This window comes from Nelumbo nucifera, chromosome 4, assembly GCF_055504915.1.
Source record: "Nelumbo nucifera cultivar China Antique chromosome 4, China Antique-T2T, whole genome shotgun sequence".
NCBI lineage: Eukaryota > Viridiplantae > Streptophyta > Magnoliopsida > Proteales > Nelumbonaceae > Nelumbo > Nelumbo nucifera.
In genome coordinates, this window is record NC_142652.1 from 58,460,755 (window position 1) to 58,474,331 (window position 13,577).

The 13,577-nt window shown below is 34.8% G+C and overlaps 1 non-coding gene across 1 annotated transcript; it reads right to left on the reverse strand.

Annotated features, from left to right (window-relative positions):
* Positions 1–12,703: 12,703 nt before the first annotated feature.
* Positions 12,704–12,810, reverse strand: LOC148800556 (small nucleolar RNA R71). Its single transcript, XR_016071032.1, has one exon. It is a non-coding gene; the product is annotated as a small nucleolar RNA R71 (small nucleolar RNA).
* Positions 12,811–13,577: the final 767 nt, after the last annotated feature.

The window sequence follows — 13,577 nt, forward strand, 5'->3', positions numbered from 1 at the left end:
GTGTGCCCGAGGTGTTTGACCAATTGGCTTCCTGGTCTTTGATTGGGCTCATTTAGTGATCTTCCAATTTCAAGCCGAGCTGGCTCTTGGTGGTCTCACGTCTAGGACACCTCCTATGCTTGCTCTGCTTGGACCCCAATGTTGAACCAAGTTGCCCGACCTAATGGAGGTGGTTGGTTTACTACCCTCCTCGTCAAGGACATAAGTAGTGTCCCATGCCTCGGAAGTTCGAGTCCTAGCGAGGTCCTCCGCGATGTTATGAGGTTGACATCTGTCCTCTAGTGGGGTAACTGGCTGATTGGCATTTTGGTTCTGCTTTCGGTTCTGAGGGAACAATGGTGTCTACAATGGTACCTGGGGCTGCATTAACCCGAGAGTGGCAAAGTGCTACTCCAGGACGACATGTGAAGGTTAATGCTTCGCGCATACTGCATTAGTTCCTGGAACTACTGATGGTCCATGCCAACAAGAACCATTGAGAGCTGAACTGCTTGTATTTGTCCCCCCCCCCCCCCCACCCCACCCCCAGCAAAGGTTCCATTGAAATGAGTTGGTGAGAAAACTGAACTAGCTTTTCGCTTGATTTCCTACAGAAAACACCACTTGATGTAGCTCAAATCATCCAACTTCCTTATTGGAGGACAGCTTGGACATACGTATGCTGAGGTTGGAAGACCAATCTGCAAGATACAAAGGATTAGAGCACCCGAGGGCTTGGACCCAGGCTGGACATTCTAATGCTTAAGTTAGCCGAGTTGCTGAGTAAGAAAGCAAAGAGATTAAGAGAATCAGAGTGCTAATTTGCACGTAATCACACGTACCTCTTAAAGGCATGGAGGTGTCTTTATATAGTTTTCAGGGTCCAAGAGCGGTGTCTGAGATATCTGGTGGTGGTAAGGCTTATCAACCTGTTATATTCAGGGCATGTTCTATCATCGTTGATGATGATCGTCATCCAATTCCCTATGAAGTGGACAGAACTGAGTTCATCCCTACTAGGTGGGTGACATGCCACCATCTATTTCGGAACCGATAGGCGTGCCAACTAGGTAAGGACAACTTGTTACATAGGTCGGAACCTCGGATGTTGGCTGGGTGCTCAAGTTGTTGACTACCCAGGTTGGGGAGGACAGGTCAGTATCTGAAGTCATTGCTTCACTTCTCCAAGGTGATGCACTTAGTCCTGCCATGGAACGATCTTCTAGTCTCAGCTTATCGGTTGAGGTCTAGTTCGGATTGGTTGGCTTAGGCTGGTCCGGTCGGGTACAACTTGTCTACACATGGCGCCGAGGTGTTATAAAATGGTTCTGGCTCACTATGTGGCTCTATGTGATTGGACGACCAAATCACCCCTCATCAACTATCGAGTTGGAGCCACCCAAAGTTACTAGTTTGATGTTGGGCCTTTCTTTTGATACTGAGTTGGGCCACTAGGGTATGTTTCTTTTGGAATTTCTATCAAGTCGGAGCCCCTAGAGTTACTAGTTTGGCATTGAGCCTTTCTTTTGAAATTGAGTTAGGTCACTAGGACACAAATTTCTTTTGGAATTACCATTGAGCTGGGTCACTATGCCTAAGAAAGTGGTCTGTGATAGACAAGATCTTTACCAAGAATATCTCTCAAAGAAACCCAAGATTGTGAGGAAAAATCCTAATGGTGAATTCGAATTTTTCCATCTTCTTTTGCTGAATTCTTTCTTGCAATTTTCTATCAATAGAGTTCTATGCAAGAGTGTCTAGGTTAGGTCGACCCAATAGGTTTTAGACCTATAAGAGTCTATAAAACCATCCCTAGTTACTTTCCTAAAACAATTAGGAAAGATCCAATCCAATTGGAATTCTAATTTAGATAGGGCTTTGACTAGTGAAACTAGTTACTATTCTAACTAAAACATTTTTTTTTAATTTGTCTCAGACTAGGCAACTTATCTCATTCCAAATTAACAAAAACATGTGGTTCACACTTAAACTAAGTGGGACTTCTACATAGACCAATTTAGTTTGTCTATACAAGTTAATTTGCAAAAGTGTATTGAGTCTAACAATTGGCACATTAAATGTCTGACATTTAAACTTGAGTCTCAACCACCCTACAAGCCCAAGACTATTTATTTGGGTTGAGTTAATGTTCACTAGGTTTTCATCCTAATAAGACACTTCCACATAATCTCTTAGTCAACAATATCAAATGCATTGTTGATAGGAAAGGACCTTTTCCCCAACTGCAAGGTGTAGTTCCATACTCTCAACAATATCAAAATAAATCATTTACTAATATAAATACAGTTTGCAAAAAAAAAAAAGGTTTCAAAACAAATTGAAATCCAGTCTTAAAAGTTTTAGGTTTCTACCAAATAGAGTGTAAAGCAAGATATTCTCTTTGTCAACAAAGTAGATAATCCTCTCACAATGATTACTAACTCAAGTACCTTCTATATTTACTCCAACATACCTAAGTATTTAACTCTAGAGGGATCTCATTAACACTTAGTGAAGTATCATTAAGTTAAAGATTACATGCAACTTTCTAAATCAGTCCACCAATCTCCAAGGTCTAGGAGCAAGCAAGAAACGTCCTCATTTAGTGTTTCTTAAACACCCACTCATTGTAACTTAGACCTAACGCAAATAGTTAAGACACACTACTTCACTAGTCTAGTAGTACAAGAGTGTCAGTTTTGGCATAATAAACTCCCTAAGTTCATCAAATGGCTGAGAACATTTAAGCTAACATGAGTCTTAAAATTGTCCAATTAAGGGGTATTTCACTTAAATATAACAAATTACATAAAAAATTAAATTAATGAATTTATTCATCAATAAATATCAATGTACATTAAATTATTAGGGCCAAGGAAATACACTATCTAACAAAGTTTAAACATTTATCAAAAAGAAAAGAAAATTAGGTTGCACTAATTTTTTATAAAACTATTAACTAGATGAATTTTGACAATTGCATTTAACACACACACAAACACACGCACACATATATATATATATATATATATATATATATATATATATATATATATGCATGCATGTATGTAGTTGGTTTTCTTTCAAAAAGGCTTACCAAAACCTATACAACAAATGCTTTGTACATTCCTTTCATTGAGTTTTAGGACAAGGAATGTTGGGTTGCACTAATACAGATACATTTCCATAAACATTATTAGAATTAGAGTTGACTTCTTGTCTATGACCCATTAATGATAGTTTTATGGACTTCAACAATATTTCAATGCAACATACTTAGAACCTACAATTTGACGTAGTGTGAAGGACAAACTTACTCTGAACCATCCCTTGTGATAAACAATTCTTTCTGTTTATTCTTCATTTCATTCTATTTAAAACAATATAAGGGGAGTTGCTTTCTCTATTTTCCAAAACAATTTCATTTCTCTAGTTTCTTTTTTTAATCATCCTTGATAAAAATTTAACATGTTTGTCATGGTTATTCTTATTGCACATCAATCCGAATTTTTTAAAATTAACTAACTACCTTAACATTCTTTGAAACAAATCTAAAGCATCCAAAATGAAAATAAAGGTAAAAGACTTAAACCTCCCCTGAGATTTCACCTAAGGTGGCGTTTGATAAATCTGAAATCTGAAAAGTTAAAAAGATATTAAAAGTGTCTGAAATCTTAAAAGAGGCATAGATGCTTTTCTACTTTTTAGAGGCTCTAAATAGATAGGGTTGTTTGCATTGGATCAACCCTTCAGCATTTGAAATTCCTTGGTTTTACTATTTTAACCCTAAAATAGACTATTTGGTAATTTTGAGTTCAATTTGCATTATGTCATAAAAAACAATTTATTAAATTCAAAATAATATTAAAAATGAGTAAATTATAAAAAAAATAAAAAATAATTTATTAAAATAAGAATAAAATTGAAAAATACATATAAATTTATAAATTAAAAAAATATTAAGAGTTAAAATAATAATGAATTATCAAGAGAATTATGGCATTCTAGGGCTTGAATTCACAAAGCCACTATTGCTCTTCTCTGATCCATCTTATTTCTTCTATGTCCCAATCCAACGGATTCGAAGACAATGAAGAAGCGAAAATTGTAAATCTCTTGAGGGTGAGTGAGGAGAACTTACGGACTTGAAATGAGGTGAATTTGAGCTTTGGAGGGTTTTGAAGCCTATGAGATAGGATTGGAGGTGGCTAAGGAGGGTGGAGTCGGAGAGGAATGGAGGACACCATAGAAGGCCAAACGCTTGTCAGTGTGAATTCGCAGGGCTAAAAGCTAGAAACTTTCTTTAGAAATCTTGCTCTTTGGGTCTTATTCCTGGTCTTCTCCGATTTTAATTTTTTAAATGTGTTTCTCTTCAAAACTCATGGTGAGCCCAGGTCGAGCAGATAAGTTCCCACCTCCATTGACGAGGTTTGGCAGAAAGAAGAATGATGTCGTTGAAACCCAAGAACCCTTTTCACCCAAGGACACTTGTATGGGACAAGTTCGTGTAAGAAGATCCAAGCAAGTTGTGACTAAGGCCGGCCTCACTGATGCCGCAATTAGTCCCAAATGCACCTGCCGATGGATCCAAGAGGCTCTGTTTTGTAATTGTTCCGCTAAAAGGCTGAAACCTAGGACATCTAGTTCAGTATGGCGAAGATGGCTTTTGTTTTTCCAATTAGGTTATCGAAAGAAGGTCGAAGACCCTACAAGGAGAGAACTGGAACCATAATATAAGAGAGAGGGAATTTCAAAGAGAGAGAGAATATGATTAGCCAGAATCATATTCTGTTAACCGAATGAATTCCACAAAGAGAGAGAGAGAGAGATGGAAGAATGGGATTTCCATCGTCATCTCCCTTCTAGTGAGTTCTCCATCGCTGGTGACAATAGGATTTCTTCTGGTTCTCCATCGTTGTCTCCCTTCTTGTTCGATGGAAAAATTGATTTAAAATATTAAGGACATTTTAGACTTTTGGCCATGTCTAGAACGCATATGACCGTGTTCAGTGCCTAGCTTGGGTCTTATGGTTTCAAATCTAAAAATGCAACTCAGATCTTTTTTTCAGACTCAAACCCACACATAGGTGGCGAATGAAAAGTAACATTTTCAGACTTTAGAAGTCTGAAAAGTGTTACCAAACGCCAACCTAAATACTGAAACATCCTCTAATTTTTTAAATTGGACTTAAAACCTCCCCTTTTGGATAACATAAGTGGACAAAAACCTCCCATCCATCAATTCTCCATCCACATTTGTTAGCACGTGGATTTAAGCTTTTTGAAAATCTCAAATTTGCCCTTAATATATCTTTTGATGAGATGGATAAAAAGACTTTTACATCCATCGTTGTTCTTCAAATTTTCTAAGAGAACAAATTGTGGTTGTACACAAAGTCTCTCCCTCCCTCTCACACACACACTACTGGTTTAAGGATCCATTAAGGCTTTTCAATTCTTACTTTATTTATTATTTATTGTTGAAATCTTTGCTTCTATGTGATTTTTCATTTGTTTATTGATTTGAATGAATTGAATCAATTCCTATGCCTTGGTTTGGATAGGACACTCATTAATCACATGAACTACTTTGAAATGGGCACCTAAGAAAACCCAAAAAGCTAGAACCACGCTATGTTTACCTCCACCCCGCTCCTTTTAAAGGACACCTTAGCCATCCTCAAAGGCCCATAGATCAGATTGTGAGCTCTCTTTCATATTTGGTTTCACTTGGTAGGGGCAGAGCTTCAACCTACCTTCCACCCAAGCATTGGATATAGAAAAACCATATAGTTGCCTAATCTAGAACTGGTCATAGTTTTCCAAGAGAGCTTGGAAAGGGCCTAAGGAAATTTCTCTCTCTCTTCCTTTTTTTCATGATCTTCCCCCATTTTTCTTCCCTTCTCTCCCCTGTTTTTTCAAAACCAAGTTATGAGGAATTTCTACAAAACCAAGCATAAAAAAGAAAGAAAAAAATCATGGGGAGTTGCAGTTCCAAGATGCATATGGAATTGCAAATGTAACTGTGATTGCAATTCTAAGATAAGAACGAGCCTGCTTCTGCAACTACAAAAGATGACAGGAGTGGAGAGTTAACCATAAGATTAGTATTTGTTTTCATAGAGAAGAAAATACACTTGTATAATGCCACTAGAGCTTTATAAACAGCAAGTGGATGCAGTGGTGGTGTGCATGGTAATAAAGTTTTCATTGCTTTAAGGTTGAAGATGATGGGTGTTTTCTTTAAATAACAGATTAATTTAATCCCATATTTAGCCCAGGGATATATTAGTCATTTTTCTTCCTCAGTTAAAAGATAACAATTTATAAATATGTGAGGGGAGGTCTAAGTCCAATTTGAAAACTTAAGGGATGTTTCAATACTTAGTTGAAATCTCAGGGGAGGTTTAAGTTTTTTACCTTGAAAATAAAGATTTATATTATAGTTCCTATATTGTATATATGTACTCATATAGTTAATTAATTGCTCATAGCTCACTTCCTTATTAGGTACACATATCCATTCCGATGAGTAAAGGTTATAAAATATGAATATCTGTTATGTATCCTAACATTCAAAGGACCACATACATTTGTGTGTTAGGTTAAGTGTGCTTGCTATTCTTTCAAATTTATTAGTAAATGGATGTTTTGTCATTTTACCTTATAGGCAATGCTCAAAAAGTTGGTGGATCTTCTATTGTGAGAAAATCCAAAGGACTATCCTTTACTAATATTGTTATATGTTCTATATTGATGTAACCAGGCTAGTAATGCCACAAATAAGTAGGATTAATAATCTCATATATATTTTTCGTGGGACGGATATAATATATAAAGACTGTTTTTAAGTTCTCTATGTGCAAGAAACTTGTTATTCAATTTTATTGTAATTTTATTGTTAAATAAGATATAATAACCATCCTTACATAATTTAGAAACTAAAATCAAATTTATTCAAAGGTGAGGAACATAAAAATAATCTTTAAGTAATATAACGTCTTCCCTAAAGACTAAAACTATTGTTCACAAAGCAACAATTACAACTATTGAAGATGTCCCCATGTAAAGCATGACCTCGTTATTACTTAGTCTTCTACTTTCCTTAAAAACTTGCAAAGTATTACATGCATGAGTAGAGGCCCAAAAGTTAATACACCAAGATATAGACCTAAGTTTCGAACATACTTTCTTTCTTGTTTTTAAAGGAATCCAGATAGTGAGGACAATTCCTCTTCTAGTGTCTTGTCTGCTTGTAGAAGTAACACTTATCAGATGACTTGTCTCTTTTCTGCTTCTTGGGCTTGCTGACATTATTCTAAGCATTCCTCTTTCTCCTTCATTTCTTTTTGCTAGACTTAACACCTTTAACAAGCATAGCTATTGTTCTTTCCTTCTTTATCAGTTCCTTGACCCATTACAATATATTCTCGAGCTCTTGTAAACTAGCTTTTAGCAAAGGGGTGAATTTTTTTCTCCCAAAAAACAAAAAAAAAAGAAAAAAAAATCTTTTTTCTCCTTGTCAATAGTTCCTCCTTATCAATTGATTGCTAAGATTTGAACTCAATTTGTTTGAGGTAGTCAACTCTACTTTTTTGGGTAATCAACTCATCTTCTCAGAGTAGGCATTTTTTCATGCCTCAATTGTATAGTTAGTCGACACATCTTTCAGGGTAGTCAACTACTTTTCAGAGTTAGAGCAAATTTACCTAACAAACAACTAAACACTTAGAAACATTAGAGGATTATATCCAAAGGTTTAGGAACACTTCCATTAGCTTTCAACAAATATTTTCTTGATTTTTATTTCTTGTTCAAGCTCAAGAAAGCCTAGCTAGGAACCAAACCAATTATAGTTTATGGTTTCTAAGGATGATATATTGGGTTTAGTCTTGTTGAGCATCTATAGAATTCATTATACAAATGATTACATTAAGACCCTAAAAAGATAAAAAACAATTGAGTACAACTCAATGTACTCATTAAGATCTTTAGTAGCCTCGACTCTTGATTTCTTAGAGCTTTCTTAGGTGGAGAAAAGTTAATGACTGAATAGATGCTCATTGAAACATAAGCATCCAAGTCAACAAAGTTTCCAGTCCATCTTTTCTAGCATTGCAGTTTTAATAATCATTTGGCACAAAGAAGCTTACTAAAGATTATTGTATACTTAGATATACCATTAGTACTCTTAATGAATTTGTTATCATTAAAACACATAGGTCAACAATATATGTCATGTCTTGTTAAATGGATTAACTTATTTGTGCATCAATGATATGAAATGTTTATGTAACATATCATTCAGGAGAGTTGTCTCGATACTCTCTATTTGTGCTTAAATGTTTGTTGTCATTTTTTTTGTCAATGGTTTATTATCATCAAAAGGGGGAGAATGTTGACCTTATATGTTTTAATGATAACAAACTCATTGGGAATACTAATGGTGCACAAAGTATGTAGCTAATCCAAGTGAGTTTCTTTGAGCTACATTTGATATAAGCATCTTGCTAAAGAAGAATAAGTGAAGCATTGCTTAATTTAGTTGATTGAGCTAAACATCATCAACACCATCACCACTCTCACCAAAAGTTGAGAAATGCTCCAAGATTGAAAATGAACCCAAGTGAGCTTCTTCTTTGAGCAACATTTGATATAAGCATCTTGCTAAAGAAGAAGTGAAATTATTGCTTAATTTAGTTAATTGAGTTAAACATAACTTTTAGGTTCTTGATATAATCAATTGCTTGAGATGCACAACATATGATGTTCAACAAGACCAAACTCGGTGAAATCAAGTTTTAGAATCATAAGTGTTTAGCTATAAATAATTAACTACCCAGAAATGTATAGTCAACTACCCTTGATAGCTAAGTTCACTACCAAGCAATAGTCAACTACCTAAAAATGTATAGCCGACTACCAATGGGGGCATAAAAAGCATTGGACATAAATTGTAGTCAACTACCAAAATATGTATAGTCAATTACCCTTGACATCCAAGGCATAAAATCTCTTGGAAATATTCTATACTAAACTACCCAAAAATCTGTAGTCAATTACCTCTAACAGGCTAAGTTTGAAAATGCATACCAGAAAACTAATTGGAGGAACCAATTGACTATAGGAGAAAGAAATCTTCCTCCTTTCGTGTGGTGGAAAACTACAAAGCTATTGTAGTTGATTACTTTGATTTCCTTTTACTATTCAAAGTCATAAATGTCTACTTTTGATTTTAGAATGCCTTTTATCTTTACTGAAGACACTTTGAATCATTTCCATGAATGGTAAAAGTCCTCTAACAGCTAGAAAACAATCATTTGCTCCCCATCCTCTATAAATAAGAGGTTTTGGCTTGAATTAAACAACATGCAAGGAAAACAACTTGTGCATACATTGTATATAGTGTATAGTTATTTTGTAAGAGTAAGTTAGTGAGAGTATTTTTCCTCTTGAAGAGATTTTTGAGCTTTAATAGCAATTATGAATCACCAAATATTCTTGCTTTTTTTATTCCAATCAAATCCATTGTAAAGATTAGAAATAAAAAAAAATCAACAAAAGAAAAGTAAGTGGACCTGACCCATTGAATCATGACTATATCAGCTATTCTGATATTAAAATTCAATAGAGATGAAAATCAATGTGAAAAAAAAAAGATTAAAATCCATGTTCTTGTACGTTTCACCAAACTATAGTGAATTTCTTCAATGTGCTAAGCATCTTTTGTTTAATCTCTTGCTACTAAATACTTTATGTTGTATCTTGTTATATCTATTTATTAAGAGGCTTGAGTGTAGGAAGTGTTCTAAGGTTGAACACATTAGAGATTTGATTGAAACTTGTAAGGCCTATCAGGTTTGGTAGAGACCTTGAAGATATACCAACAAGTTAAGTTTGGCATGAACCCATGAAGTTCTATTAAGTGGGAGTAGCACTCATAAGTTTATTCAATGTTGTAGGAGCCTTGAAAAAACTATGTCTGTAAAGGCTTTGTCGGTGCTTAGGAAGTCCAATGGTTTAAGTTAGTGGGAATCCTCAAAAATGTGTCTAAAGTAGAGGATGTAGGTAGGATTTTCCAAACTTCTATAAAATCATATGTACACTCTTATTTTGCTTTTCTTGTTCTTCACCTTTTGTTTTCAAGTTTCTTCAGTTACTTTGTTACCAACTATTACTAGCATCTTGTCAACTGCCTAAACTTGAACATCTGGTTATCTTGCTATTCTTGTTCTTTACTTTTGTTTGTTTTCTTTATAACTACAAGATATAGATATCTTAGTGCAATTATTGATCTATTGACCATAATAACTTTCTACTAACTGCAATAATATATTACTTTCAATAGTATTAAACTTTATTGTTTACTAACATTTACTAACCGCTAACTGCTTTACATTTCCATTGTTATAGTTATTTGTTTCTATTGTTTACATTTATTGTTTAACTACATCAACTTGTTCTTCAATTCATTATAAACAACTACTTGTTTATACTTGAGATTATTTTTAGTAGTTCTTTAACTTATTTCTTGAATCTTTACTGATTTTTTCTAATCTCAAGTTTGTACACGTTCATAAACTTGCAACTATTACATCACATTTATTATTTATTTGTATTTCAATTGCAATTTACTTTTAGTAGTTGCAATTTACATTACAATCAACAATACCAGCATTGTAGAACATGTACATATCATATAATAACTTTACAATTATATAACAAACAATCTTTGAGCTTCTAATATACTAAAATTTCATTACAACACATTAAATTGTTGTTATATCATTGAGTTTGATAGATTATTGATATATTGTTCATCTTATGATTCTATCTTACTGACGAAAGCATGAAAATGTATATATAAAGTGTGCTCAACAATTGGCATTTGTAAAATAAAGAGCTTAAAAGTAATATTTTTCCATAATAATTTTATTATTTGTGCAATTTTAATGCTGGAAGAATTAATAATTGAATGGAGGAAAGCCCAAACATAGGTCCAAGAAACCCAAGCCCAAGTTCCATGACCCAAGTATGAGTGCTGATTCGTTTCTCGTTTTACTCTGAACAAGGTCTGGTATTTTGGGCATATCTTTCTCTACAGATGTCGAAATTCAATGATTATTGAATATATGGATAGCTAAGAGATAAGTCTACAATTCGTCTGTTGATAACTTTTTCTAAATCAATCTCTATCAAAGCGAAAATTGGGGGATAAGACACGGGTCTGGACTGAGCAAATTGAGGAGCTTGGCAGCACAATAAAAAGGAAAAATCTGACCAAAAAGGGGGACAACTTCGAGAGGTTATTTTGGCATTGTTTTCTCAATCTTTCACAGAAGAGAAGAGGGGAGAATGATGTCCAAGCGCGGCTAAAGCTTCAACAAGGCTAGAGAGGATCTTGATCGATGAGTTTTACTTGTTATTTTACTTTGATTCCTTGAGAAATTTTAGTGTTTAATTTTGTTCTTGAGAATTTTTTTTTTATTATTTTGATAAACCCAGAAGTTATATTCTTCAAATTTCCATATAAGATTAGTCGTGCTCTTTTTATGTGCAATTTGTTAGAAAATAATTGATTTGGTAGATTTATTTTATGGGTTGATCCTTGACTGCAATACTGTCAATCTGATATATTGTCAATCTTGGGTAGCTTGTAAGAATAGATCATTATGTTCTTCATTGAAAATTAATTCTCTCAGAACAAATACTTTTGTTCTTGTCATTGGTTTCAAAGTTATATTTTTCCGATTGTTTGTTTGGGATGTAGAACTTGCAATTGAGTAATAAATAGGAATCAAAGTCGAGACCAGTTAAGCAAATCGATCAAGTGAATCTTGAAACCTTGTTCATAACAATACTACTTTTCATCCTTTAATCATCATTACTTTTATTCAAATATTTTTTCTCTTCTTTGTATTTTTAGAAAATCATTTTTTCTAGGTTATTTACCCTTAGCGATAACTCCTTTTGTTAGTTTAATCAGGTTCTCTATGGATTCGACACCTAAAGCTACGCTTCAACGACCGCTTAGCCAAGGGTAATAATTTTGGGCGAGACACAAAATTTGGCGCTGTTTCTAGGGAAGCCAAACCAACAACTGAGTTTGAACATTCTTTACTTCTCTTTTATTTCCTTTGTTTGTTTCGTTTTCTTTAGTTTCATTTTATTTTTTTTATCTCATTTTCCTTTTCTTATTTTTGTAAGTTAAAAAAATAGGAACTTAGGATGTATGAATAGACCAAGGGGCAAAAGAGGGAGATTCGCTAGAGAGATACGAATAGACCCACCACCACTCCCTGAAGAAGAAGTAGCATCTAGTTCGTCCTCTGATTCTGAAACCATGAGTCAACACGAGGACAGCCTTGTTATGTCTTTAAAAGACTACCTACGCCCCACCTAGGCAGCCACACCATCATGCATCATGTTCCCTCCGTATACACCACAATTTGAGTTCAAACCTGGAATGATCCAACTCTTGCCTAATTTTCATAATTTAGACAGTGAGAATCCATATGTGCATATTAGGGAATTTGAAGAGGTAGTGACCACCTTCCATAACTGAGCTGATATTGTAAACATTGTTAAGTTGAAATTTTTCCCTTTTTCCCTGAAAGAGAGAGCTAAGAGTTGGATATACTCTTTGAGACCGAGATCCATAGGTACATGGGCAGAGATGACCCAAGCTTTCTTTAACAAGTACTTTCCGCACCATAAGACCAACAATCTTAAGAGACAGATCTCAACATTTTCTCAAAAGGATAGTGAAACCTTATACCAAGCCTAAGAGAGATTCAAAGAGCTACAGAACCTGTATCCGCACCATGGGTACGAAATTTGGAGGTTAGTTAGCTATTTCTATGAGGGTTTAACCATCAGGGAGCGCCAATTCATAGAAATGATGTGTAATGGGGAGTTTTTGCAAAAGGATCCTAAAGAATCCATAGATTACCTGAATGAGTTAGCTGAGAAAGCCCACGTGTGGACTGGGCTTAGTACGTATTGATAGTACTAATAGGTCACGTCCAATTAGGATTTACCATCTTAAGGAGGAGGACAACCTCAATGTCCAATTAGAAGTTGTAACTAGAGAACTTGACACCTTAAATATGAGAAATAATAAAGTTACACACACGGTTGCCAGGGTAGAAACTCAAACTTCATGTTTTGTCTTTGGGGGATTGGATCACTTAGCTCAAGATTGCCCAACCTATGGTGAGATGAGAGAGGTTTATGAAGAATAGTGTAATGCCTTAGGAATGTATAGGAAACCTTTCTCACCCTATTCAGAAACCTATAACCCTAGCTGGAGGAACCATCCCAATTTTAGTTGGAAGGCTGATCAGAATCAACCCACATCGTCCAACAATAAGTCGAGTGTAGAGGTGCAACCATCCAGATTTCATCTTGTACCTCAACACAATGCTCGACCAAATAGGAATCCTTTAGAGGAAACACTTCAAGCAGTTATGGAGGTACAAAATAAGACTAACAAAAAGTTTGAATCTGTTCTTGCGTAGGTGGTTGAAGAGAACAAGGATATCAAGAGCCAGATAACAAAGCTAACCAATGCTCTTACTGTACAAGAGAGAGGCAAA